The sequence below is a fragment of the Lepus europaeus genome, chromosome 4 (genome assembly GCF_033115175.1).
Source record: "Lepus europaeus isolate LE1 chromosome 4, mLepTim1.pri, whole genome shotgun sequence".
Lineage (NCBI taxonomy): Eukaryota > Metazoa > Chordata > Mammalia > Lagomorpha > Leporidae > Lepus > Lepus europaeus.
In genome coordinates this window covers 99,625,190-99,647,718 of record NC_084830.1, presented here as the reverse complement: position 1 = coordinate 99,647,718, position 22,529 = coordinate 99,625,190, and the positions used below count along the sequence as shown (strand labels likewise).

General features: G+C 53.7%; 1 protein-coding gene and 1 pseudogene across 3 annotated transcripts in view; one reads left to right on the top strand and one right to left on the bottom strand.

The window, feature by feature from the left end:
• Positions 1-22,529, top strand: part of ADAMTS2 (ADAM metallopeptidase with thrombospondin type 1 motif 2) — a 234,129-nt gene that overhangs the window by 109,817 nt on the left and 101,783 nt on the right. The gene's annotated exons all lie outside the window — the stretch shown is intronic.
• LOC133757765 (selenoprotein H-like) lies at positions 19,637-19,974 on the bottom strand (annotated as a pseudogene).

The following is a 22,529-nucleotide window of genomic DNA, read 5'->3' as shown; positions in this document are numbered from 1 at the left end:
ATGGACCCTGGTGCCTGTGGTGGGAGAGGATCTTTGGTGGCAGACGGATTGATGGAGTCTGGCTGCCCTAAGCCATGGGGAGACATTGGAAGGACATTAGAAGATTGGTGGAATAGGGCTGTGAGTTCAGCAGCAAGAGGGGCTTGATGGTTGGGACCTTCCTGACTTTTCCTCTCGCTGCTGGTTCTCGGGTCCCTCTGGATGCCTGCCCAGAAGCCCAGTGGCTCCTGGTTTAGCGTGTGCTTTGTGTGGTGTTTTTGCTTTTAACATTACACAGTTTAATAAGTGCAGCATTTAAGAAAACAGATACTGTGACACACAGACACATAAATACGGTTCCAGAAGAATCCATGGTTTTGCTTTATGTGGTATTGGTTGCCCTTGGTCAGCCACCACCCAAAAATATTAAATGGAAAATTCCAGAAGGAAACAATCCATGTTTTAAATTGCACATCATTCTGAGTAGTGTGATACATACAGTCTTGCCTGGGATGTGAATGATCCTTCTGTCCAGTGAGTCCATGCTGCATGCCTACAACTCCACTAGTCACTTAGTTTCTGACTGTGTTTGTTTTCAAGTAACCCTTGGTTTACTTACTAACAGTCAAAGGCATGAGTGCTATGCTACTGGCAAGTCAGATATGCCAATGAGAAACCAGCAGGTGCTTCCTTTCAGTGAGAAGGTAAAAGTACAGTAAGATATTTGGCAAGGGAGAGAAACCACATCCATGTAGCATTTTTTAAGATGTATTCATTATTTGAAAGTCAGAGTTACAGTGAAACAGAGATAGACACACACACACACACACACACAGAGAGAGAGAGAGAGAGATCTTCTGTCCACTGGTTCACTCCTCAGATGGCAACAATGGCCAGGGCTGGGCTAGGCCAAACCAAAGAACTTCTTCCAGGTCTTCCATATGAGTGGCAGGAGCCCATGTACCTGGACCATCTTCCACTGCTTTCCCAGATGTATTATCAGGGAGCTGGATAGGAAGTAGAGAAGCCAGGACTCGAACCCACACCCTCATGGGATGCCAGTGTCTCAGGCAGGGACTTAACCCTCTGCACCACAACACCAGGTCCAACGCATAACATTTATTCCAGCATATTGTTAGGTTTTTTTTTTTTTTTTTTTTTTTTTTTGCTTTTGCTCTTTTATTATCAGTTACTCTTGTTAATCTTGAACAGTGTCTAATTTTACAAACTAAACTTTCTCGTCTCATGTATATGTGCGGGAGGGTTCTCCGTCATCTGAGAAACAGGATGGAACAGAACCTGTACGGGTAGGGGAGGTGAGGGAACCCCGTCTCATAGGCCCGGACGATGGCGCAAGGTCCTCCCTCGGCTGGCTGAGAAGAGCATGCGTGGGCTCAGTGTTTTGCGGGCTCGTGCGCAGATTCAGCCGCCGGGATCGCCCTTTGATTGAGTTGTCTGCAGCTCTGCCAGATGTGCTTCGGCTTCGCTGGCCTCAGCTGCTGGGAGTCAGGTCTTACAGTCAACAATCGTTGGCTTCCAGCAGCCTGTAGTGACAGCAGATATTTTTCACTTGTGTTTGAAAAGCGTCCCTGGATGTCTTCGGACAAAGGTGCGTGTCTTGTGCAGGGTTTCCCCGGGCGCCCCTCTGCAGATCTGCTGGAAACGCCGTGTTTGTGTTTCTTGTCAGCGCAATGAGTGCAGGAATCTGAAGTTCAAACATTTGAGCCGTGGGAGTCTCTTGGAGCTGGAGGGAAGGAGACATAGGAAGAATGTGTACAAATGTGGTCGTGGGAATTGGCAACGGCTGTTTATTTAAGAAGGCCAGTGCTGTGGCGTAGTAGGTTAAGCTGCTGCCTGTGAAGCCGCCATGGTCACCGGTTTGAGTCCCGGCTGCTCCACCTTCGATACAGCTCCCTGCTAATACACCTGAGAAAGCAGTGGAGGATGGCCCAGGTACTTAGGCCCCTGCACCCACGTAGGAGACCTGGAAGAAGCTCCTGGCTCGTGGCTTCAGCCTTCCCAGAGATCTGGCAGTTGCAGCCATTTGGGGAGTGAACCAGCAGATGGAGGATATCTCTCCCTCCCTCCCTCTCTCTCTCTCTCTCTCTCTCTCTCTCTCTCTCTCACACACACACACACACACACACACCGCCTCTCAAATACATAAAAAATAAAATAAAAAATGTTTAAAAACTTGACAACTTGAGGCTGGTGCTGTGGCGTAGTAGGTTAACTGTCTGCAGTGCCAGCATCCCATATGGGCGCCGGTTTGAGTCCCAGCTGCTTTTCTTCTGATCCAGCTCTCTGCTGGATCTAATAAGCCTGGGAAAGCAGCAGAAGATGGCCCAGGGGCTTGGGCCCCTGCACCCACATGGGAGACCCAGAAGAAGCTCCTGGCTCCTGGCTTTGGATTGGCCCAGCTCAGGCTGTTGTGGCCATTTGAGGAGTGAACCAGCAGATGGGAGACCTCTCTCTCTCTCTCTTTCTCTTTCTCTCCCTCTCCCTCTCTCTCTCTGACTCTGCCTTGCAAATAAATAAAATGTAAAAAAAAAAAAAAAAGCAACTTACTGTGCTAGCAACGGACTCAGAACGTCTGAGAACCGGCACACGCTTTCCTGTTCCATGCTAATCTGATGCACATATGTCGGGGCCGTTCACGAAGCTCATAGAAAAATGGAATTCAAGGACAAGTTCATTTTGGTGCCAAGAACTTTGGAAGCCCGTGCCTCTGCGGGGGTCTTCACAAAGCTCATGGAAAACATATATTGTGAGCCAGCTACGCATGGATTTCAAAGAATGTTTGCCCCAAAATAAACTTGTCCTTTAATTCCCTTCCCACAAGCGTTTGGAAACATCCTGGTGTGTGAGTGTTCTTAGTGGCACTGGACTGCAGCCAGGATTGTCTGATTTTACAATCAAGAGACTGAGAAAAGACTCAGAACATGACAGAGACTCCCCTAAAATGTCTGAGTTCAAATGTGACAGTCCTGGCAAGACCAGCCTTCTTAGGAAGGCTTGGAGAGGCAGCCTCCAGAGAGGAAGGCCCAGGACTCTTGTCCTGGTGTGGATGCGCATTAGCTGGGAAATGAAGATGTTGTTGCTGGGATGCTCCTGTATGGAATGAAGATAACGATCGTGTCTCATGTGCTGAGCCGTTGGGAAGAACAGGTGGCATAGATGGAGATCATCTGAGCCATTGTGCGAGCCCTATGTGTGTGCTTGCCTGGCAGGAGCCTGTCTATTTCATGCGGCATCACCCTAGCAGCCAGGTGGTAATTTCAATAGGATGGGCCCCACACATTGCTACATTGTAACAAGCCTCCCTCCCCATCTGGCAACTGGAGTCTTGTTTTCTCATTTAATGATACAACCAAGTATTCGCAAGGCATGGAACCCAAGAAAAATGTAAACTTTTGTCTGGGAGCATCCAAATACTTTTTTTTTAAGACTTATTTATTTATTTGAAAGTCCGAGTTACACAGAGAGAGGAGTGGCAGAGAGAGACAGAGAGAGAGAGAGAGAGAGAGAGAGAGGTGTCTTCCATCTGATGGTTCACTCCCCAATTGGCCACAGTGGCCGGAGCCAGGAGCCAGGAGCTTCTTCCGGGTCTCCCACACAGGTGCAGGGGCCCAAGGACTTGGGCCATCTTCTGCTGCTTTCCCAGGCCATAGCAGAGAGCTGGATCAGAAGTGGAGCAGCCGGGACTCTAACCAGTGCCCATATGGGATGCCGGCCCTTCAGGCAGCGGCTTTACATGCTACGCCACAGCGCTGGCCCCTCAATGTACTTTTTTAAAAAAACTTTTATTTGGCCGGCGCCGTGGCTCAACAGGCTAATCCTCCGCCTTGCGGCGCCGGCACACCGGGTTCTAGTCCCGGTCGGGGCACCGATCCTGTCCCGGTTGCCCCTCTTCCAGGCCAGCTCTCTGCTGTGGCCAGGGAGTGCAGTGGAGGATGGCCCAAGTGTTTGGGCTCTGCACCCCATGGGAGACCAGGATAAGCACCTGGCTCCTGCCATCGGAACAGTGCGGTGCGCCGGCTGCAGCGCGCTACCGCGGCAGCCATTGGAGGGTGAACCAACGGCAAAAGGAAGACCTTTCTCTCTGTCTCTCTCTCACTGTCCACTCTGCCTGTCAAAAAAAAAAAAAAAAACAACTTTTATTTAATAAATATAAGTTTCCAAAGTACAACTTTTGGATTATAGTGGGTTTGTCCCCCCATAACCTCCCTCCCATCCGCAACCATCCCATTTACCACTCCCTCTCACATCCCATTCTTCATCAAGATTCATTTTCAATTCTCTTTATATACAGAAGATCAATTTAGTATATACTAAGTAAAGATTTCAACAGTTTGCACCCACACAGAAACACAAACTATAGAGTACTGTTTGAGTACTAGTTATACCATTCATTCACATAGTACAACACATTAAGGACAGAAATCCTACATGGGGAGTAAGTGCACAGTGACTCCTATTGTTGATGTAACAATTGACACTCTTATTTATGATGTCAGTGATCATCCGAGGCTCTTGTGGTGAGCTGCCAAGGCTATGGAAGCCTCTTGAGTTCACCAGCTCCAATCTTATTTAAACAAGGCCGCAGTCAAAGTGGAAGTTCTCTCCTTCTTCAATGTACTTTTAAAAGGTGTCTAAAATGTAGACAAACCTGATTTGGACAGTGTGGCATCTCTGGATCCATTCAGAGAATGCCTTAATGCCCCTTTATGCTCTGATTTTCTTGTTGAGTTATTCTGTTACCAGGATTCCTGGTGGCACAGAACTCTGCCTGGATGCCAGGAACCATGAGGGAACTTGAAACCCTGTCTGTTCCCGTGACACTTTCCCTTCTTCATGAGTCTAGGCTCAGGTGTAGTAATGGACAAGCAGTTTGCCCTTTAAGCAAGAGCTTCTTTGCTCTGTTTTGTAATTTTAAAAAAAAGAAAGAAAGAAAAACTATTTATTTATTTGAAAGGTCACAATAGCCAGGGCTGGACCAGGCCAAAGCCAGGAGACTAGTGGCAGGGGCCCAAACACTCAGGCCATCTTCTGCTGTTTTCCCAGGTGCATTAGCAGGGAGCTGGATCAGAAGTGGAGCAACCAGGACAGACATCTGGTTTGTACTTCTCTAAAGCAGCCTTATTGAGGTATCATTGGTAAACAAAGTCCCATGCCTAGTCCATGTGTGATGAACCAGGGCACACCCAGACACTGGTGGCACTGCTACCCAGCCGAGATTGTGGGCCCACTTCCAAGTGAGTTCAATCAAGAAAGGCACCGGCAGGAGCTGTCACACACCGAATGTACTTGCAACAAACAAGGAGGCCACAGGGAACTGTTTGCAAAGCCGTGGCTCCCTGAGCCAGGGGAGCCCGGGAGTCTTGTGTTTAGGGGTGAATGAACATGCAACAAGAGGCAGTGCTTGACATTGACATGGTGGGGTGGGTGCACACCCCCGTGGGCGCAGTCCACACACATGGGAGCACCCTGTGCTGTGGTGTGCTGCGTGGGTTGCGGCGGTGAGGCTGAAGCAGCTCCTGGGGCAGGTAGGAGGATTCGAGTGATGTTCAGGTTTCCTTTGGGTACTGCCTGGCTCCTGTGTGCAGACGTCACACCTGTAGTAGGGTCCAGGCGTGTACTTGGGGCAGCGGGGTGGGGGCCGTGTCTCCCCAGGACCTCAAGGGAAACCTGTGGGATGGCTTTGAGCAGCTCAGGGCATCAGCGGGTGACTGATGTATGCAACAGCCCTCACTATTTCCCTGCAGCCTCCCCACTCCTCTCTGTAGTAACACCTAATGTGGGACCAACCCTCCTAACAGATGCCGGCGTGGACAGTACCGCCTGGCTGATGAGGGCCCCACGTTGTCTGGCCACTGCAGAACTCCTCGCCGAGCTGACTGAAGCTTTACACCGTCAGGCGACAGCTCCGCTTGCCCTGCCCCCTGCCCCCTGCCCTATGATCTGTTTTTGTGAGTCTGACGGTGGCCAGGAGTCCCCTCTCCTGCAGGGGATCCATTCAAGACCCCACGATTGCCTGAGACCACAGATCACACTGAACCCTATCTAGCCTGTGGTTTTTCCTACAGTTTTGATAAAGCTTAACTTATAAATTAGGTACAGTGGAGCCGGCACTGTGGCGGTGTAGGTTAAGCATCTGCCTGCAGCACCGGCATCCCACATCGGCACCAGTTTGAGTCCCGGCTGCTCCACATCTGATTCAGCTCCCAGCTAATGTACCTGGGAAAGCAGTGGAAGATGGTCCAAGTGCTTGGGCCCCCCTACACCTGTGTGGGAGACCCAGAAGAAGCTCTGGGCTCCTGGCTTTGGATCAGTCCAGCTCTGGCCATTGTGGCCTTTTGGGGAGTGAACCAGCAGATGGAAGACCTCTCTCTCTGTCTCTCCCTCTCTCTGTAACTCTACCTCTCAAGTAAATAAATAAATCTTTAAAAAAAATAGGTACAATAAGATACTAACAATAAAAATACAATGGAAAAACTATATAACATTATTTAATACAAGTTATGTAAAATATATGAATTGTTTGCTCCCAGAATTTTCCGTGTGCTGCTTTAGGATTCTGGTTGACCATGGGTAACTAAAATCACAGAGAGGGACATCAGATAAGGAGGGGACCACGTTGCGCCCGTGAGCGTGAGCTGTGTTTGTCCTTTGGGGACTGGCCTGTCTGGAATGTGTCCATGCACGTGGTCACAGCCTTGCATGTGCCCGGCAGGCCCAACCCCACTCATGGTCTGAGAGCCCCTGGGTATCACAGGATGAGGAACGGGAATCTGCTTCCAGTGCATAGATGAAGCCTCGTACGGCTCCTAGCGCCCCGTGTGCAGCAGTGCCAGCCAGGCCCACCATTGCTGGCAGCTGGGGGTCACAGATGTAGGACCAGAGGTCCGAGTTGTTGACCCGTGTGCCACATGCAAGCCTCACCCTCCCTGTGCCCCTGAACCCAAGAGAACATGGCGGGTGTGGGGCTTGGGCCACGTCTCCCTCAGTGACAAGAGCCACCTGCACAGTTCACACAGCTGAGCCGGGGAGCCTCAAGGTCAATGCCTTGTGCCCAGGGCTGGCTGGGCCCTCGTGATGCCTGCTGGCCCCAAGTAGCGAGGCCCGACTTTCTAGGGATTCCACTCGGCCCAGCCACCCCACTCCCCTGGCCTGTCCACCACCAGCCCGCCCACTTGCTCCTCCCGCCTGCCCACCTGCCAGACACACCTCTGGCTAAGCCACTTGCTCCTGTGCTGGCCCAGCCCCTCCGTCCTGCCCCTTAGGGATGTGGTGGCAGAGTCGTCCTAACGAAGCCAGCACGGGCTGCTCTGAGAGTTTTATAGAGAAGAACATCATGGTGCTTTGTGAGGATGGGGGAGGGGCGGGGGCAGGAAGGGTCTCAAGAGGAGAGCTCAGAACATTAAGGCAGCGGAGAGAGAAGCTGAGCGTCAGTAGGAGGCTGGCAGCAGGCAGGGGCTCCCGGCGGCGGGGGCTCCGTGAGGAAGGGGCGTTGTAGAAACGAGCCTTTCCATGCTTAACCACAGATTCCCATCAGGTGCTGGAGGCCTGACACTGAACTTGGACAATTAACGTAATGAAACCTTTTCATGGAGCCCAAGGCCCATTTCCTACTTGGAGATGTCTGGAAGCAGGAGTGGTTCTGTCTTCTCGGAGGTGATTTTGAGAAAGACGGCTTCTGCGGGGCTGGGCCTGGCGGATGCACCCTGGAGCCTGGTGGGGGCAGGACCCAGAGAGAGACCTTATGCTGATGGCCTGGGAAAGCTGGGAGCTGTTGCCCTGGTTGCCTGGGAGATGGGAGAGGCGCCTAGTGTTTGTGACCCGTGCCTATATTTTGGTCAGTTCCAAGCCACTTGGATCTGATCCTCCGGCTGTCTCTCGTTTTTCTCTGAGACTGGGACAGGGGCCTCATGGGCCCTCTTGGCTGCTCAGTCTCAGCTCGTTAATGTGCATCAGATGTTTGCTCTGTGGGCTGGGGCTGGGGCAGTTTTCACATGAGGCTCGGAGAGGCAGAGCGGCGTGGCCATGTCCCACGACTGGGAGGCAGTGGCACCAAGAGCAGAACTCAGGACATCTGTCTTCGCCAAACTGAACCGGCCCTTGAGGCTTCAGTCCAGACCCTGGGCTTCCTCACCATGCAGGGACACCAGCCAGGCTTCCTAGTTCAGTGGTTGTAGATGCTGGATGTGGACAGGTGTGAAGGCACCATCCGAGGCCAGGGTTTCCTTCAGGCGTTTGGGAACGGGCTTTGGTTGGTTGGGGCCCTGCTGACCTGCATGCAAGGACAGCAGATCTGACGTGTCTAGGGGGTACTCAGGCTGCACGCCCCTCCACGGCCCAGCACCTGCCCACCTGCTGCTGTTGCTCTGAGGCAAGAGGCATCAGAGAGCTGGGCTGTGACTGTGCTGAGCTGAGCTGAGAACTGGGTCCTGTGGCAGGGATTCCCTCCGTGTCACACCCACACTTGCCTTTGGCAGCTGGGGCCCTGGCAGGGGTAGGGCCTTCCTGGCTGGAGAGCACAGGACCCTGGGCCAGTGCCAGGTCCATCGTGATGGCTGTGAGGACTGCCCTCTTGCATCTGTAGTCACTTTGATACTCCTCACCTGTTAGTCCTGGAGGGCGGCTCCATGCCCAGAGCCCAGACAGCCCTCTAGCTCAGCCCCCTCTGGGGCCTGGACCCCTTGTGCCTCCACGATGCCCCTTCCAATAGGAGCCTCAGTGGGCCCTCCCTGCTCCTCGAGGCTCTGTCCTTGACCCCCTGGCAGTGAAGGGCTTCCCAGGCAGCTAGTGGCCCCCTCAGAAATCCAGAGCCCTGCTCAGCCCTGCTGGTCCCCTGCTGACGCTGCCTCAGTCCTTGGCAGGTTTGCCCACTGGATGCACCCTTCCCTCTCCCATCTCCTCGCTAAAGCCAAGGCGAACAATAGTCAGGTCACTGTGTCACTGTGTCCCTTGCTCAGGGCCCTCCAGGCTACCTCCCACATCCCCAGGACATGTCTAGCTCCTTCCAGTGGCCAAGGCCCCTTGGATGCCTCCCTGTGCCCCCACCCCCCCCACCCCACCCCACCCCCGCTGTCCCCTGGGCCACCCCGTTTCCCTTCCCACTGTCTGCTTCGTGCCTCTGGCGGAAGTCTTGCCTGGGCCAAGGAGGGGTGGCTACCCCCTCGTGGGCCTCCCTAGCCAGGGGCTTGCTCTTCCTGAGCCCTCCCCGGTGTGTGGGGGTGTCAGGTTCCCCCTCGGGTGTCTGGGCCTCTCATCCAGGAGGACATCTGAGTGACGTCACACTGGTCCCGCTTCCCCTGGGATCCCTGGGAGTGTACTGACTGACTCACGCTGTCCAGCTGGCAACCTGAGCCGCATCTCCAGCAGCTGAAGGCTGCAGGCTCACCCTACTCCTCGAGGAGCCCCCCAGCCCATCCCCATGCTGCTGTGATGGCTCCTCGAGGCCGGCCCAGGAGGGTGATCACAGGCCATTTCCACTGCAGGCCTTGACTGAGCGGCTTAGCACAGGTAGGTCCGGGTCCCTGCCCTTCCTGGCTAAGGTCCACCCCTGGCTTCCCTCTGGGTCCTGGCCCAGGACGTGCTTTGAGGATGGACTAAAGGCTGCAGCGACACGAGAGGGCGCACGCCAGCCCCCAGCTCACTGCCGCCCTCCTGGCTTGAACCCGACTCGCGCCTGGCATCCTCTTGAGATGCCCTTGGCTGGTGTGAGTGTGATTGACACGTGTGTGTGCCCAGTCCTAGAACTGGAACCTCCAGAGGAAAGGCTTTCGCCTTGTGCATTATGCAAGTGAGCGCTTGCCTTTTATGATTGTCACATGAATGTGAGCCCGCCGTGCAGGCTGCACACCAAGCAGTCGACTCCACTGCATTTTTGCTGTTACCGTGCTGTCTGCTTGTCGGTTGCTGGTATCAGTACTCACAGATCTGCCTGTTAGCAACTGCATAGGTATTCCACTCTATGGACAAATTCTTTTTCAAATTCAAAAATAAATTTTTTTCATATTATTTGATAGGTGAGAGACAGATAGAGAGAGAGAGAGAGAGCTTCCACCTGCTGGTTCACTCCCCAAATGACTGTGGCATCGGGTGGGGGGGGGTGGGCTAGGCTGACGCCAGGAGCCTGGAACTCCATTCAGATCTTCCATGTGGGTAGCAGGAACCCAAGTACTTGAAGTCTCACCTGCTACCCCCAAGGGTGCAGATTAGCAGGAAGCTGGTTTGAAAGCAAAATAGCTGGGACTCTAACCAGGCGCTCCCAGGACAGGATGCAGGCATCCCAAGCAGTGACTTAAGCACTGTGCCTGCCGCCTGCCCCTGTGGATAGCTTTTGTAACCAGACCTCGGCTGATGGGACTTCATGGTTTTGAGTATTTGCCATTTCCAGTAATACTGCATTGGATACCTTTACACTTATCCTTTTGCCCACCTATGTGAGGATATTTGTAGGATTAAATTGTACAACTGGAGTGTTGGTTCAATTGTGCATTTTTAAAAAGATTTATTGATTTGAAAGGCAAACAGAGACAGAGAGAGAGAAGGAGAGACAGAGAAAAAGAGGGAGAGAGAGAGAGAGAGATCTTCTATTTGCTGGTTCACTCCCCCACATGGCTGCAACTGTTGGAGCTGGGCCAGGCTGAAGCCAGAAACCAGGAACTCCATCTGGTCTCCCACATGGGTGACAGGGATCCAAGGACTTGGACCATCTTCTCTCCCAGGAACATTAGCAGGGAGCTGGGTCAGAAGCAGAGCAGCTAGAACTCGAACCTGCAATTTGATATGGGATGCCATCCTTGCAAGGAGTGGCTTAGCCCACTGTGCCACAGCGCCAGCCCGTGTGTGTGCATTTTAAAGTCTTGATAGCCATGGTCAGGTGGATCTCTCAGGACAGTGAGATAGGTTCATTTCCCTCCACGTGGGTTCCTGATCCACACCTTTTTATTTTGGCAGTACTCCTTTTATTCGGGGTGAGGTTGAACATCTTTGCATATATTTAAAAGCTGCGCGAGTTTCTTTTCTGAGAACTGTCCATACATACCATTTGTACATTTCTATTTTTTTAAGATTTATTCATTTGAGAGGCAGAGTTACAGAGAGAGGGAAAGGCAGAGAGAGGTCTTCCATCCGCTGGTTCACTCCCCAAATGGCTGCAATGGTCAGAGCTGAGTCAATCCGAAGCCAGGAGCCAGGAGCTTCTTCCATGTCCCCTACATAGATGCAGGGTCCCAAGGACTTTGGAAAATCTTCCACGACTTTCCCAGGCTATAGCAAGGAGCTGGATTGGAAGAGGAGCAGCTGGGACATGAACTGGTGCCACTGTGGAATGCTGGTGCCATAGGCAGAGGCTTAGCATATTATACCACAGTGCTGGTCCCTATACATTTCTGTTTCTTGTTGATTTGTAGAAGCACTTTACATATGAAGAACACCAGTCCTTTGTCTGACATGCATGTGAGGTTGTGTGATACTGAACCAGGGCTTCACAGGGGAAAAAAGGAGCTCGGTGCACTGTGTGGAGCCCCAGTGCATGTGTATTGGATCCCCGTGTGACATCTGCTAGGAGCTGTCTTCCAGGAGGGGAACAGGATGCCAGCAAGCAAGTGGGGTATGAGCTGCAGCCCAGGGGGCTTTGGGCACTGTGGGACAAGCACAGGTGGACTTGCAGAAGCTTCTCAAGACCAGACTGTCCTCAAAGGCTATCCAGACACATTGGAAGAGGATACCCTGGAAACGGGCGCTCTGGCAGGGAGCTGAGGTTGCAAGACTGATCCCCCAGGCCTGGGCTTATCTCATCTCATGAGACCGCCCTACTCCCATTATTTTTAAATTGCTTGCCAATCCTGGAAGAGGAGACTTAACATACAAACCCAGATGTCTGGCTTCTTTACAAGAGCAAGGCGGCCCTGCCGTATGGTCACATGACCTTGCCCCTGCCAGCCGCCTGGGACTGGAGGCAGCCTGCCCAGTGCCCACCGTCACCATGCCTGTCATCCCCACCGCACCCCCACTCTGAGGTCCCGCTTCCACGTGACTCTCCTTCTGGGAGCAAAGTATTACTCAGTCAAGAGTGCAAAAACAAAAGCTAAGCCAAGAGGGCCTCCTGTTCCTAGGGAAAACAGGAGACAGTGTGTTTCTTCCCGGAAATGCAGACGGCTCCTCTGTGCTTCTCAAGGAAGCGGTGTGCGTCTGGGTCAGAGGGCCATTGTGAAGATCACCGGTGCAGCTGCCTGGCCCGCGCTGCAGTCACCCAGTCTGTGTGGCCGGCAGGCAGGGACCCTGGGGTCAGCAAGGCCCAAGTGAGGGCTACTTTTGTCCTGTGGCCCACAGCTTATTGTCTGGGTGGCACCTCCGGGCTGTCGCCATGTGCCGGGAGCCATAGCAACAGCTTTCACAGGAAGACAGGGAAGGTCAGGGGCAGCATGCACCCACTGCAGCTGCAGTGAGCATGCGCTGAGCCCACCTGCTCCCCTGAGCAAAGCTGCCTCCCTGCTTCTCCCCTGCATGCACCCTGTCTTGAGGGGCTGCAGCCAACTGCTTGTGCATGTGAAAGTGTGTGTGCTGGAATATGCACACAGGTGAGTGCACACGTGTGAGCAGGTGTGTGGATGTGAGCATGTGGGTGAGTGTGTGTGCTGGAATATGCACACATGGGAGTGCACACATATGAGCAAGTGTGTGGATGTGAGCATGTGGGTGAGTGTGTGTGCTGGAATATGCACACAGGTGAGTGCAAACATATGAGCAGGTGTGTGGATGTGAGCATGCTGGTAAGAGTGTGTGTGCTGGAATATGCACACATGGGAGCAGGTGAGCAGGTGTGTGGATGTGAGCACACAGGTGAGAGTGCATGTGTGGGTGCTTGTGAATGTGTGTGTGTTGGAATATGCACACATGTGAAGGTGCACACACTGTGAGTAGCTGTGTTCATGTGCAAGTATACTTGACTGTGCGGGTATGTGACACAGTATGCACGTTTGAGTGGGCACACGTGTGTGATGGTGCATGGCCCTCACAGGCCATGGTGAGCTGATGCTGGCCAGGGCCTGGCCAAAAGCTGCCACCTAAATACTTAATGAGTGAGTGAATGAACAGACGAATGAATGGAGACGTAGGTTTGGGGGTCAGAGGAGGGGGTGCTGTGGGCTTGGCCTGGTAAAGGGCCTGGGGACGGGTCAAGGAGGCACAGGAGGAGAGCAAGAGTTGTGGGGACAGAAAGGGACTCTGGGGATGGTACCTGTGCCCCAGGAGCAGCTGCTGCTCAGGGGCAGAGAGAGGTCTGAGTGGCACTCAGAGCAGGAGGCCTTAGCCCTGTGCACAGACCAGAGCGGCCACTGACACAAGCGTCTTGGTGCTGGCTGCAGCCCGGCAGGGGCACATTGGCCTTTGACCAGGAAGGGGGACCCCAGGCGGCAGGGAGCGGCAGTGATGGCTGCAGGCGTGCGCCCTGCAGCCCTGTGCACCAGCCAGGGCCTGGCCCTGCGCCTGCCTCTCCTGCCCCTCCCGGTTCTCAGGGAGCCCCAGTCTGGGCTTGCAGTACATCCTCCCCCACCTCCTTTGTGAGGAAAAGCCCCTGCCAGGCTTGGCCCTGGATTAAATTCGCAGCATTCAGCACTCACTCTGATTTCTGATTTCCTCCCTCCCTAAATGGGGCTGATCAAATTAAGCCCTGTCAACACCTTGGTTCCACAGCCAGCTTGGTACTGTGTGGGGCACTTTGGGGAATAGGGGAACCCCTTCCGGCTCCTTCACTGTGGCTGGGGTCTTGGCTAAGGCAGTGGCCTCTCTCCTATCAGAAACCGCCCCCTTTAGCTTTGCCCTCTGCCATCTCCCAAGGCACTTGTACCCCGACCCCCGGCACACTGTTACAGACACAGGTCATGGGGCTGGCATCCCCAGGCTGTACTGGGCAGCTCATGCCCAGGGTCCCTGAGAATGGACCCTCCCCATTCCAGTAAAACAGCCCAACACACTCTCCCATTTATCTATTCATTTATTTTTAAAAATATATGTGTTGATTATTTTTTAAATATTTATTTATTTGAAAGTCAGAGTTATACAGAGAGAGAAGGAGAGGCAGAGAGAGAGGTCTTCCTAATAGTTGGTTCACTCCCCAGTTGGCTGCAACAGCTGGAGATGTGCCGATCTGAAGCCAGGAGCTTCTTTGAGGTCCCCCACGTGGGTGCAGGGGCCCAAGGATTTGGGCCATCTTCCACTGCTTTCCCAGGCAGTAGCAGAGAGCTGGATTGGAAATGGAGCAGCCGGACTCGAACCAGCGCCCATATGGGCTGCCGGCACTGCAGGCGGCGGCTTTACCCACTATGCCGCAGCATCGGCCCCAACACACTTTCCCATTTAGAGCACCTGGGTGTGGATACCTGTGGGTGGGGTGCGGCTAGGGCTGCTCTGACTTGGGGACTCCAGACACCAGCGAGGCACTAATTCCTGCTGGAGGCACTTGTCAGGGCAGAAGCAGAGGGGGTGGGGGTGGGGGTGTCAGATTCCAGAAGCCCTTAGGCGTGTAGGGTAGGCAACTTTGCAGGACGGGGAGAAGCAGTGTGGGTTCTGGGTGGATGCAAGTGCCCTGTCCCGAGGGGAAGGGATGGCTGGGGCAGATGAGATGCCCAGTCCCACAAGGCCATGGACGTGCTGAGTGTGCAGTGCCTGAGGGCCTTGCGAGGAGCACGGCCCAGGAGGCAGCCAGTGTCCACACAAAGACCGGAGCAAGTATCCAGCCAGCAGCGGGTTTCCAGCTGGTGAAGTCCTTTACAGGCTATGGGGCTCCGTCTGAAACCTGGGCCATCAGCACCCCGCACACCATCCTTGTGCTTCCCCCACATCAGAGACAGAATCCCAGGAAGTCCTCCCTCCTGTGGGGGCCTGTGGTGTCTGTATTTTGTTCTGAAGTTCAGTGTTTTCACGGCCAGCCTTGCCCCTGGCCCCCACCATCTGCTCGCGCCCAGATGACTCTTGGTCAGTTCCCCTTGCCAGCCACCCACCCAGCACAGAGTCGTTTGGTGCCCTGGGATCCCTGTTAGCTTGAGCAGGTGCTCAGCGGGCAGGGCTCGGCCGAGTCCCTGAAGGCCACAGGAACTGGCTGTTGAAGGACTGTCAGAAATCCTTGGGGCTGGGTGGGCTGCAGAGGCTGGCTGGCAGGTGGTGCCAGGAGTCTGGACAGTTCAGGGGCCCAGGGGGCCAGGGAGCTTGGGAAGCTCTATATGGAGGTAGGCACAGGGCCCTGCTGGCTTGTGCCAACCTCAGTGGCTCCATACCTCTGTCTCACACTGTGGCATCACTCCCCAAAGACACGTATTTCGGTGCTGAACCCAAGCCTGGCCGCTTTCCCTGGGCCTCAGACCTTAACCTCACAGCAGGCTGTCTCCTCCCTCCATGCTGGGGGACCCTTCAGAAAGCAGGGCGCGGTGCCCGCACAGGGAGAAGGGTGACACTGACTGATGCCTCGGTTGGTCTGGGCTGTTCTGGCTGCACACCCAAACCATGGAGTCCGGCTTGGGCTGGTGCAGGTGGTCACAGCTGTGTGTGTGTGTGTTTGTGCATGTGCACGCATGCCCAGCAGGGTGGGGTGCATTAGGACTCGTGTGGCTGTAGGGGACAGGAAGCTGGATGATGAGTGGACTCCATCAGCTGGAGTGCCCAGAGCTGCGTCAGCTTCAGCCACGACTGGAGTTGGGGACCTGCATGGTGGCCCCAGCACGTGGCTGTACTCGGCTCCTCTCGGAGGAGGAGGGTGTTTAGCAGCTCAGGAAAGAGCCTGTGCGAGGGGCCTCCAGGAAGTTCCTGGGGAAACAGAACAAAAGGGTAAGTTTATTTTGGTGCAAAAAACTGTTCAGTCTACCCCTAGTGTTTTCATGCTACACATTTCCATGAACTTTCTGAAGCACACCAGCAAATGCCGCGGGGTTGAGGGTTGGCCCTGCTGAGGCACAGGGACTGGGAGTGGGGGAGGCTAACTCACCAGAGGACAATCCAGGAGGCACCCAGGCAGGGGCAGGAGGATGCCGCCAGGCTGAGTGCAGCTCTGTGTTCACCCCTGAGCACTGGCCATCGCCCCTCTGCCCTGGGGACCGTCCCAGATACAGGAGCCCCAGGCCCGTTTCTTTCCCCATCTCCAGAGCTCCGTTATCCTCCCTGACGTACCTGGGAGACCAGGCAGGCCCAGAAGTTTATGGAGCTTCCAGCCCTGGGCTTTGGCACGGCTGTGAGTGACCCCATGGGGCCTGACGGACGCACACCCCAGGAGCGGCTCCCTACTCCTCCATTCCACCGCGAGCCATCAGAACGACCCCTGGATGAGCCACGTCTACTGCAGTTGGGAAAATTAATTGAGATGGGTAATAAAGTTAGAAAGGGCTGCCATGAAATCATGGTAATGAGCCTCTTTTAATCACACGCGCCAGTGGGGCTCTGTGCTGATGGCCCCTGTGGGGCTCTGTGCTGATGGCCCCTGTGGGGCTGCGCCTGCTCTCGCTTCCCAAAGCCTTGGAAGAGCCTGCTGCCGCGGACCGCGCCCCTGCTGGGCCTGCTCCTGCTTCCGTGTATGCAGGTTTTGTCCCATGAATCTGCAGCCCCAGAGTGGTTTTCTTTGGCAGTTGATGAGGGAGGGAGGTGACTTTCTTCCAGCGTGTGCTCTGACAAGCGGCTGGGGCCCTGGGCTTGGCCCTTCCAGGACCCTGGCCGTGGTTGTCAGTGGGAGGAGCCAGGCTGGGCTCCTGGCCTGGGTGTTTGCTCACACCGGGGCTTTACTGTACTGCTGTACGCCTCACTCCCCCTCTTGCTGAGCAGCAGTGTGGTCCCTGCTCCACGGGGCCCATATTATGAAGAGTTAGGCCTTGGGGACTCCTGAGCACTGGGGAAGGGACGGGGGTTTGTTCTCTGCATGATTCATGGCTGGGGGTAGCAGCACAGCACCTTTGTCCACCTGAGGACACCCAGCAAGTGGGCCCACGTAACCAGGCACTCAGCCGGCAGAGGCCAGGGGAGGGGAACGTGGCTCATGGGAGGCAGGCGAGGAGGCATCAGGAAAGCCCCTGAAAGCCTGCCCAACACCAAATCCTAAGCAAGCATTGAGCTACATTTTCTTCTAGCACTTCTGTAACTGCATCTCGATTATCCCAGATCACCGATCCTCCTGGAGTTGGAGTAAGGCGTGAGGCCAGAGTTGGATCTTTTGCTCTTATGTCTAACCAGTTGTCTTAATGTCGTAAAAACAGACACAACCTGCACCTTTTCCTTTGCTTCTTTTCTGCAGTGAGCACCCATTCAAAGTGACCCAAGGGTGTCCTTTGGTAGAGTTTTTTGTTGTTGTTGTTGTTGTTTTGCAAAATGAGTGTTGCTCCTTTGCCTTGAGTCTGTGTATTTTTAATTGATGTGCTCATAAGTTGGGCTGCATTGTATGTCTCATTCTGTCTCTTAAGTTTTGCGCATGGTACTCCGTTTCTAAGACTTGTCTATCCATATGAAACTTGACTTAAAAAAAAAGTATTTATTTATTTATTTTCATTCATTTGAGAGAGAGAGAGATAGAGGCAGAGGCAGAGTTTTTCCATCCACTGGTGCAATGCCTACAACCTTCCAGGGCTGGGCCAGGCCGATGCTGGGAGACTGGAACTCCATCCCCATCTTCTGTGTGGCTAGCAGGGACCTAAATACCTGAGTCATTACCTGCCGCCTACCAGGTGTGCAGTAGCAGGAAGTTAGATTGGAAGTGGAGGAGCCAAGTTCAAATCAGGCACTTTGGGGTGGGAGGTGGGCATTTTGGTCACGGTACCAGATGCTCAGCCCCAGTGCCTGACTTCTAACCTCTGGGGAGCACTGTGTGGGGGTGCGCCCTCCACGTCTGCCCTCTCACCTGCCAATGGAACCCACGTTGTTTCCAGAGGCCTTCAGTCCACCCAAAGGAACAGCTCTCATTTGCCTCCTTTCCAGCTCACAGCAAGAGATGGCTGTGGGACAAGGATTACTCTGAGGAGGGTGCTGGGGTAACCTGTGGCCACCCTGTGTCTTCAGGATGTGCACCATGAGGTGCTCTTGCATGTACCTGACCAGGGCCAGGCCCCAAGACTTCCCTTCCAGCCTTGACTGCCACCGTTTGCTTCCTTTATCGGTTGCTGGCTTTGTGCATTTGCCATTACGATTACATGTAAATGAATACCAGCCGTGATTACTGTTAAAACAGAGGCTAACACACACCAGCTGTGTAAGGAGAGGCTGGTATTGCCCCTAGTGGATGGAGGCTCCAGGGGGAGAGGAGCGGATGAGTCCCCGAGTCACAGTCTGACGTTGCTTCTCTGGGAGTTGACCAGGCCCCTTCTGGGGTCGTTGTGAGCAAGATTACAAAGTGTATCTTGGGAAGTACAGGGCCCAGGGTAGGTGGGCACCTGGCAGGGCTGAGGTGAGCACCAGGTGCTGGGTGTGCAGCAGAAACACAGCCAGAGGGAGGGGGCAGCTCTGCACCTTCTGCTTCCTGGCTCAGGTGGCCGAGCTGCAGCTCTAGGGGAGCTGAGAGCCGTGAGTGTTTGCACAACAGGAGGAAGAGCCCCTCCCTGCACACGGCCAGGACAGGCCAACACTGCTGGGCACCTGGGCCAGCCTCTCCCAAGTCAGGAAGATGGCCCGAGGGGAGTGGGCTCTGGGAGATGACCGTCTGCCTCTTGGACGTGCAGGACTGCAGTGAGGCCCAGCCGCCCCACATCACCCTTCGTCAGCCTCCAGGGCATTGCCCTTTTCCTGTCTTCTGTGCTGGGCTCCTGGTCCTTGTACTGGTGTCTTCCCTTTGCTTGGTTGCCTCTTTGTCTTGCTGGAGTGCATCCTTCACTACCTCTTAGATGGTGACGGCTAAGACTGGGACAATTCCTGAGTGTTGAGGACGAGACTGGCTTAACTACTTGGAGTGCTTGACGGGTAAATGTTTTGAGGACTTACAGGTCTGAGAATGTTTTTGTTCCATTTTTCATACTTTTTTTGGAAAATTTGTCAGGGTTCAGAATTCCAGTTGGAAAACGATTTTTCTTCAGTTTTGAAGGCTTTCCTCCTTTGTTTTCCTTCATCTAGCCGCTTTTGAGAAGTCAGAGTCATTCTGAACCCAACCCTTTGTCCCTGCACTTCTGTAATCAGCTTGTTCCCTCCCATTTTCCATGAAAGCTTGTAGAGAGTTCTGGAATCTCATGATGACGCACCAGGGTGTGACTTTTTGCTGCTGTGTTGAGTTCTAGCTTTCCAGGGTGGGCGTTTTCTTGCATCATTTCACTAACAATTTACTCTGTCTTTCTCTCCCTTTCTGGAGCTTCTGTTTTCTAGATGATGGCTCTCTCGCTAGGTCCTCTGAACTTCTTTTCCTGTTTTTTTCTGATTAAGTCTCCGTCTCACAGAGAGATCTCTCAGCTCTGTCTTCCCAGTCGTCCCACTGAGTTGATCATTTTTTTTTTTGCTTTATTTTAATCTTTATAAAACAATCCAAATGCAAGAACTTTTGCAAAGCCTTACTAGAGGGCTGCCTCACACTCTTCTGTAGAGGAAGAAACTGTGGCTTCAGGCACATGACTGAAGTTTGGCCATGTCCCGTCATGAATGCTCCAAGATCCTCAGGGGCAGAAGGCTCAGCACGAGGGATTCTGCCCAAGCTTCTCTAAGACAGGTACTTCTTCAACTCTTCCACCACTTGCTGAGGCTCAGGGAACTTGAGTTTCCGTGGGGGGCCCTTCTTAATCCCAGTCCAGAGCTCCGCGCGGCTGCCGTCCGGGCACAGCAGGGTCACCTTGAAGCTGCCCCTCCGAGGCTTGAAGGGGTTCACTGTCATTGGAAGCTCCGGCGCCTGCAGGCGCTGCGCCCATAGACGCGTCAGCTCGTGCAATGCTCAGTGACGATCTCCTCCACTTCCTGCTAGCCGTTTGCCAGCTTCTCCCGCTTCTCTGCGGATGCGACCCGGGCGGCCTCGGCTTTCCGCTTCCTCTTGCCTGGAGCCATGGCGCCTTTTACAGCCCGACTGGAAACAAAGCCGCCCTCTCTCGAAGGAGCAGAAAGCGCACCACGGCCTCCCACGTGACCCGGAGGCGGGCCCTCTGAGTTGATCATTTCTGCTGACATGGTTTTCTTTTTTTTTTTTTTAAGATTTATTTATTTATTTGAAAGTCAGAGTTACACAGAGAGAGAAGGAGAGGCAGAGAGAGAGTGGTGTCTTCCATCCGCTGGTTCACTCCCCAATTGACTGCAACAGCTGGAACTGAGTCGATCCGAAGCCAGGAGCCAGGAGCCTCTTCCGGGTCTCCTATGCAGGTGTAGGGGCCCAAGGACTTGGGCCATCTTCTACTGCTTTCCCAGTCCATAGCAGAGAGCTGGATCAGAAGTGGAGCAGCCGGGACTCGAACCAGCGCCCGTATGGGATGCCAGCACTGCAGGCTGCGGCTTTGTTTGCCACGCCACAGCGCCAGCCCGGACATGGTTTCCATTTGAAAGAACTCTCCATCACTCTCCTCCTGTTCTCGTCTCGTGAATGTCACAGCTCCTTTCTGCTTTCATACAGTGCCCGTGACAGCTTCCGCATCTTCCTGTGTGGGCCCCGCCCATTTTCCTCTCTGTGGTTGAGCTATGGCATTCTGGGAGGCAGTCAGGGGAGTGGCTGGAGTCCTGATACCCGTGTAGCCCTCATGTCTTCAGTGTGGAACCTTGACCCTCAGCTACGCCTGATGCTGTGGCCCAGAGACCCTCTTTTCCACCCTTCGGGGGAGAATGAACCTCAGACCAATGCCAGTGCAGAGAAGGGGCTGTTCCTGCAACACAGAGTGCCAGGCCTCCACCTGCAACTCACTTCCAGCTAACCCCTCGCCACTGCCTCTGGAGGCACACGGTGCCCTGAGCTCTGGGCTTTGGCGGAGTCAGAGATGCGCACGGGGGAGCAGTGGCTCCGCCTGCCCACTGCAGCGTCCATCACCGCAGACAGCTCCCGTGCTTCCCTTGCCGTTTCTTCTGCTGCTGCTCCCTCTGGCTTGTGTCTTAAAAAAGAAAAGGCTGCGTGGGCGTTCAGTGTAGCAGTTAGGGCACCGATTGAGACACTGGCATTCCATAGCGGAGCACATGGGTTTGAGTCCTGGTTCTGCAGCTGATTCTGGGTGCCTGCTGATGTACCAGCAGCCCGTGATGGCTCAAGAACTTGGGTCCCTGCCATGCCCAACCCACCCAGCCTCTTCCATATGGGCATTTGGAGAGTGAACCAGAGGATGGCATCTCTCTCTCTGTGTCTCTCTCTTTTTCCAATAAGTTAGATGATTTTTAAAAATTTAACAACTCTCTTCACTAAGGTTCCAATGGCGTTCCAGCCAGGAAGGAGATACATTAGATGTGTGTCCCATCTGCCGGTTCACCCAGAAGCCCTGCGCATGCGTGGACCTGTATGGCGACTTCCTGCGAAGCCCGGTTCATCTGTGTCTTTCCTGACCCCAGCACCACGACGCTCACTTACTCGATTTCATTTCCTGTTCTGTGGACTTGAAAGACAGGCACCTGCCTGGTTATTGTTCTTCCTCCACAGTTCTCTGGCTGTTCTCATGTGCGTAGTCTCCAGGCGAATTCCGGAAGTTCTTTGTTGGATTTCACAGTTCTGTGGTGGAGATGGTGTTAAATCTACAGATCTCTCCCACCCAGGCTTATGTCGCCGTGTCCCCATGTCCTGGGGTTTTTCCTTTGTATTGGTGTATACCTGTAGACTATGTCCTGTTACTCTTGTGTGGTATTTACACACTCAGTATTTCTGTTTATTCCTGGGTATTTTGTGGATTTAATTGCTAAGTTGAAAAGCTCTTTTCTCCACTCTGCTTTCTAGCTGGTGTTGCTATGAACACACAACGTATTGATCTTTGCGTCCCTACTGTGGGCAAGGTGGGAGTTTTCTGTTCCATGGAGGTTTGGTAGAACTCCGCTGAGAAGGCTCTGGGCTTTTCCAGCTACTTCTCAAGGTCATGATTTATTCAGGTTTTCTACTTGAGCCAACAGCTGGAATCTGTTTTCTGTTTAGTCTGGGCTTATTAGAATGGTGCTTTGGATTCCTGGAATTTAGGAGTTTTTTTAAAGATCTGTTTCTTTATTTATTTGGAAGGCAGAATGAGAGAGAGAGAGAAGGGGAGACAGAGAGAGAAAAAGGTCTTCCATCTGCTGGTTCACTCCCCAAATGCCTGTAATAGCTAGGTGTGGGCCAGGCAGACGCTGGGAGCCAGGAACACCATCCTGGTCTTCCACATGGGTGGCAGGGGCCTGCGCATTTCAGCCATCTTGCTCTGCTTACCCAGGCACATGAGCAGGGAGCTGGATCAGAGCTGAGACTCAAACCAGTGCTTCAGTATGGGATGCTGGTGTTGCCGGCTGTGGCTTCATCTGCTGTGCCCTGCCTTTAGGGTTTAAGGGGCTTCCTTTTTATTGCCGTTTCTGCTTTCGTCTCAGTTGACACTATTTCTGAGTTTTCTTTGTGTTCTAAGGTGTGATCAGCTTTGGAACTTGGTCTACACATGTTTAAGAAGGGTGTGCTGGGG